Genomic DNA, 6,574 nt, shown 5'->3' with positions numbered 1-6,574 from the left:
TCCCGACAATCTTGATTCCAGTTTGTGCTTCATCCAGCCTGGCATTTTGCATGATGTACTCTGCATATAAATTAAATAAGTAAGGTGACTATATACAGCCTTGACGTACCCCTTTCCCAATTTGGAACCAGTCTGTTGTTACATATCTGATTCTAACTCTTGCTTCTTGACCTGCATACAGATTTGTCAGGAGGCAAGTAAGGTGGGCTGGTATTCCCATCTCCTTAAGAGTGTGGCAGAGTTTGTTGTGATCCACACAGTCAAAGCCTTTAGCATAGTCATCGAAACAGAAGGAGATGTTTTTCTGGAGCTCTCTTGCTTTTTCGATGATATAAAGGATGTTGACAATTTGATCTCTCATTCCTCTGCCTTTTCTAAATCCAGCTTGAACTTCTGGAAGTTCTCAGTTCACATACTGTTGAAGCCTAGCTTGGAGAATTTTGAGCATTCCTTTGCTAGTCTGTGAGATGAGTGCATTTGTGCAGTAGTTTGAACATTCTTTGGCATTGCCTTTCTTTGGGACTGGAATGAAAACTGACCTTTTCCAGTCCTGTGGCCACTGCTGAGTTTCCCAAATTTGCTGGCATATTAAGTGCAGCATTTTCACAGCATTATCTTTTAGGATTTGAAATAGCTCAGCTGGAATGCCATCACCTCCACTAGCTTTATTAATAGTGATGCTTCCTAAGGCCCACTGGACTTCACATTCCAAGATGTCTGGCTGTATGTGAGTGATCACATCATCGTGGCTATCTGGGTCATGAAGATCATTTTTGTATAGGTCTTCTGTGTGTTCTTGCCATCTCTTCTTAATATCTTCTGTTTCTGTTAGGTCCATGCCATTTCTGTCCTTTATTGAGCCCATCTTTGCATGAAATGTTCCCTTGGTATCTCTAATTTTCTTGAGGAGATTGCTAGTCTTTCCCATTCTATTGTTTTCCTCTATTTCTTTGCATTGATCACTGAGGAAGGCTTTCTTATCTTTCCCTGCTATTCTTTGGTACTCTGGATTCAGATGGATATATCTTTCCTTTTCTCCTTTGCCTTTCACTTCTCTTCTTTTCTCTGCTATTTGTAAGGCCTCCTCAGACCACCATTTTGCCTGCTTGCATTTCTTCTTCTTGGGGATGCTTTTGATCACCGCCTCTTGCACAATGTTAGGAACCTCCATCCACAGTTCTTCAGGCACTCTTTCTATAAGATCGAATCCCTTGAATCTCTTGGTCACTTCCACTGTATAATCATAAGGGATTTGATTTAGGTCACACCTGAATGGTCTAGTGGTTTTCCCTTCATTCTTCAACTTAAGTCTGAATTTGGCAATAAGGAGTTCATGATCTGAGTCACAGTCAGCTCCTGGTCTTGTTTTTGCGGACCGTATAGAGCTTCTCCATCTTTGGCTGCAAAGAATATAATCAATATGATTTCGGTGTTGATCATCTGGTGATGTCCATGTGTAGTCATCTCTTGTGTTGTTGCAAGAGGGTGTTTGCTATGACTAGTGCGTTCTCTCGGAAAAACTCTGTTAGCCTTTGCCCTGCTTCATTTTGTACTCCAAGGCCAAAGTTGCTTGTTCCTTCAGGTATGTCTTGACTTCCTACTTTTGCTTTCTAGTCCCCTATGATGAAAAGGATATCTTCTTTTGGTGTTAGTTCTAGAAGGTCTTGTGTGTCTTCATCAAACCAGTCAATTCAGCGTCTTTGGCATTAGTGGTTGGGGCATAGACTTGGATTACTGTGATATTAAATGGTTTGCCTTGGAAACCAACAGAGATCATTCTGTCTTTTTTGAGATTGCACCCAAGTACTGCATTTCAGACTCTTTTGTCAACTATATGAGGGCTAGTCCATTACTTCTAAGGGATTCTTTCCCACAGCAGTAGATATAATGGGCCCATTCTGGTCCATTTCAGTTCACTGATTCCTAAAGTGTCGATGTGTACTCTTGCAATCTCCTGTTTGACCACTTCCAATTTACCTTGATTCATGGACCTAGCATTCCAGGTTCCTATACAATATTGTTCTCTACAGCATCAGACTTTACTTCCATCACCAGTCACATCCACAGCTGGGCACTGTTTACGCTTTGCCTCAGCCTCTTCATTCTTCCTGGAGCTATTTCTCCACTCTTCTCCAGTAGTGTATTGGGCATCTACTGACCTGAGGAGTTCATCTTTCAGTGTCATATATTTTTGCCTTTTCCTACTCTTCATGGGGTTCTTAAGGCAAGAATACTGAAGTGGTTTGCCATTCCTTCTCCAGTGAACCACGTTTTGTCAGAACTTTCTACCATGACCCATCCGTCTTGCGTGGCCCTACATGGCATGGCTCATCGTTTCATTGAGTTAGACAAGGCTGTGATCCAAGGGATCGGTTTGGTTAGTTTTCTGTAATTGTGGTTTCCATTCTGTCTGTTCTTTGATGGATAAGCATACGAGGCTTGTGGAAGCTTTCTGATTGGAAGGACTGGCTGTGGGGGCATCTGGGTCTTGCTCTGATGGGCAGGGCCATGCTCAGTAAATCTTTAATCCAATTTTCTGTGGATTGGAGGGGCTGTGTTCCCTCCCTGGAGTCTGGCCTGAGGCTAAACTATGATAGGGGTAATGGAGGTCCTTCAAAAGAACTTATGTCAGGACTGTTAGATTCAGTGCCCCTGATGCCACAGCAAGCCACTGTCCACCCATGCCTCCGCTGGAATCTCCTGGATACTCACAGGCAAGTCTGGCTCATTCTCTTGTGGGGTCACTGCTCCTTTCTCCTGTGTCCTGATGCACACAAGGTTTTGTTTGTGCCTTCCAAGAGTCTGTTTCCCTAGTCCTGTGTAAGTTCTGTAATCAAAGTCCACTGGCCTTCAAAATCAAATTCCCTGGGGGTTCTCAGTCTCTTTGCTGGATTCCCAGGTTGGGAAATCTGTTGTGGGCCCTAGAACTTTCACAACAGTGTGAGAACTTCTTTGGCATAATTATTTGATTGTCCTCCAGTTTGTGAGTTGCCTGCTTGGTGGCTCTATGGTGGGGCTTACACACCACACCTCCCAGATCTGCTGCAGCCAAAGCCCCTGTTCCCATGGCAGGACACTGCTGACCTATGCAGCCATAGAGGAGACTCAAACACTGAAAGGCAGGTGTGGCTCAGTCTCTTGTGGGGTCCCTGGGTCCTGGTGCACACAAGGTTTTGTTTGACCCTCTGAGCATCTCTGGTAGTTATGAGGTTTGATTCTAAACACGATTTCGCCTCTCCTACCGTCTCATTGGGGCTTCTCCTTTGCCCTCGGACATGGGGTATCTTTTTTCAGTGGGATCCAACATTGTCCTGTCGATGGTTGTTCAACAGTTCTTTGCAATTTTGGAGTTCTCATGGGAGAAGATGAATGCACATCCTTCTACTCCACAATCTTGTGGGACCTGTCTGTTCAGATTCTTGAGGGTGGGGCAAAGTGTGCAGCTGAAGTGCTGTCCATCAAGGAAAGGATGCAGCCCAAAGGTGCTGGTGCTCCAATGCTGGTTCCAGCTCTGGAGAAGTGCACTCCTCCCTCCATGCCTCATAATCCTATCCACCATAAGAGTCTGTTAGTGTGATACTACTTGAGTATTGAAGTACATGTTTACGTTCAAGGGGTATGACTAAAATTTGTGAACACATGAGAGAACACCAGTATGTTCATGTGAGGCAGTGAATGTGTACTAGGTTCACACAAGTTAAAGTGAGCTTAACTTGCAAGAATTGTATGAGTGTAACATAATCATGAATGGGAGTGTGAGTTTATTTACATGTGACTGAATGGTTGAGCTTCAGGGTAGATGTGAGTTTCCTTGTGTGTGAGTGTGTATGTTAGCAGATTTATTATTTTGAGGTTAATGTGCACGTGTAAATGAAGGGGTGTATGGGAAGATCAGAGTGTACATATTTGGACCAACCTAGATAGTATATTAAAAAGCAGAGACGTTGCTTTGCCGACAAAGTTCCGTCTAGTCAAGGGTATTGTTTTTCCAGTAGTCATGTATGGCTGTGAGAGTTGGTTTGTGAAGAAAGCTGAGCGCCGAAGAATTGATGTTTTTGAACTGTGGTGTTGGAGAAGACTGTTCAGAGTCCCTTGAATTTCAAGGAGATCCAACCAGTCCATCCTAAAGGAGATCAGTCCTGGGTGTACAGCTAAAGCTGACACTCCAATACTTTGGCCACCTCATGCATAGACTGGACTCATTGGAAAAGACTCTGATGCTGGGAGGGGTTGGGGGCAGGAGGAGTAGGGGACGACAGAGGATGAGATGGCTGTATGGCATCACCGACTCGATGCACATGAGTTTGGGTGAACTCTGGGACTTGGTGATGGACATGAATTGCGCACTGCAATTCATGGGGTCACAAAGAGTCAGACATGACTGAGTGACTGAACTGAACTGAACTGAAATGAGTGAATTTATGAGCATTTGAGCACATTTCTGTGAAGGAGTCAATGTGTCAGGGTCCAGGTGAGTGTATCTGTGTTAGAGCTTACTGAGAGGATGCGACCACTGGATGACAGATGAACTGGACTCAGGCAATGAGAGGCTCCTCGCTACCTGCCCTGTCCTTGGAATGCAGATGTGGCCCACAGTTCCCATACTAGGAGCCATGTCAAAAATGCTGCCTTGAGAGAGTACTGTTGCTTATATGATCTAGATTGGATACATGATTGACCTTCATTAAGGCTTCTATACGAAAGAAAAACAGGCTTTAATATCTATAGTGTACTTACGTAAAACTAAAACGTAATTTTCCTTCATCAGTTAAAAAGGGCAGTTTGTTTGTTTTCTTTTTTTACTGTTTGGCTTTCTCCATAAATTTCATGGGACTGAGTGAAATAATGAGGATGATCATAATTTTGACTTTCTGTTTGAAACATTGTTAGTTCTTGTGTGTTTTGGTTTTCCAGAGTTAAGAAGACTTTTTCTCTTTTCTCTTAAGCTATGAGCAATTTGCTAACATATACATTTGTGGATAAAGAAGAAACACTTACTTTTTTCTCCCTATCTGATCCCTCCAGGTTTTGGAGTGTTCTGTGAGTATTCTGATTTTTATGGTCATATGTTTGTTTGTATAAATACAATAATAATCTGTTCTCCTTGTAACAGGACACAATTGGAAACACTGGTTATATTACCAAGGCTCTGACTCGAATATCTGAGAATGCACACAAATTAGATATGACCAGACAGTTTTAAGGAACAGCATTTTATAGTAAGAATTTGCCTTCCTATCAAGGTGAGATTGAGAACATGCTCCATTGACCCACATCTGCCATAGCTTAAACCCCCCCACTTTGACTAAATGGTTGCCTATTTGCAGCAGAGGCGCATGCTGTATGCCAGCCCACTGTCTCTAAAAATGCAGGTGCTACTAGGCCTTATGAGGTGAAGTGAAGTGAAGTGAGGTCACGCAGTCGTGTCCGACTCTTTGCGACCCCATGGACTGTAGCCCACCAGGCTCCTCCGTCCATGGGATTTCCCAGGCATGAACACTGGAGTGGGTTGCCATTTCCTTCCCCACTAGGCCTTATAGAATGTGTCAGTGCTCCAAATTCCCCCACTCGTATTTCTCTGGCAGCCCATGAGGACATCAGGTTTAATCCAGGTGTCTGGGAATTTGGTCTTGGTCTTAGCAACACTGACATCATCTGGATAGAAACAGGAATGAACTGCGGCAGCCATGGGGATGAACGCAGAAGATTTCACTGGTAATCACTCATAGGTCCTGACTGTTAACACTTTGAACTGACAATTCTGCTGTTGTAAAGGGATTAACCCTATGGCTTGGACAGTGGGAAGCATATGGGTGGATAATTATGAATAAGCCCTTTGGGGATTAGAATATATAGAAGGACATTTGGGTTTGCTTGCCAGAACCTGAGTCAGTTGTCACTGATTTCCATATACCAGATCATGAGGCACTGATACCCTCTGGTAGCAGGAAGCTGATGCCCTAGCCCGGGTACAAGCCTTAGCAATCTGCCCTTCAGTAGATACAGCATAGAAAGAGGGGCCACCATAGTGTTCAAACGGGATGGCATATGGCCAAGGTTGCTAGAACGCCCTTGAAACAAAATGACTTGTTTATGCAGTTGCTGTGTGTTCTAAACAGGGCCCAAGGCAACTGCCAAAGGAGCGTGAGTCCATTCACTGGAGCTCCCCACTGGTGAGTCACTGAGAGCAAAATGATTGTATCAGCCGCCTTCCTCCGAGTGAGGGTTCTAAATGTCTTGGTTTGGGTGGACACTGTGTCTGGCCTAATTTAGACTTTCTCCAGTCACCACAAACAAAAAAGAGGTCATCATCAGGGAATTACAAGAGTAGGCTACTATGTATAGATACACTAGTCAAATGGACAGTAACCAAGCATGACATTTCAAATATCATGATATACAAGCTTACACAAAAGAACATGATAGTAAATGGAGGTTCTGTCTCCCCTAAGGAGCATGGGTGATGGAAAAGAAAAGGAGAATATTGAAGCAGCAGATTAAATTACTAACAGGTAAAACCACTTTAGCCAGGTAGACTAAAGTACTGTCTCAAGCTTTAATACATTTGAATGAT

This window comes from Bubalus bubalis, chromosome X (genome assembly GCF_019923935.1).
Source record: "Bubalus bubalis isolate 160015118507 breed Murrah chromosome X, NDDB_SH_1, whole genome shotgun sequence".
In the NCBI taxonomy this organism is placed as follows: domain Eukaryota; kingdom Metazoa; phylum Chordata; class Mammalia; order Artiodactyla; family Bovidae; genus Bubalus; species Bubalus bubalis.
Note: the sequence above shows the minus strand (reverse complement) of the source record.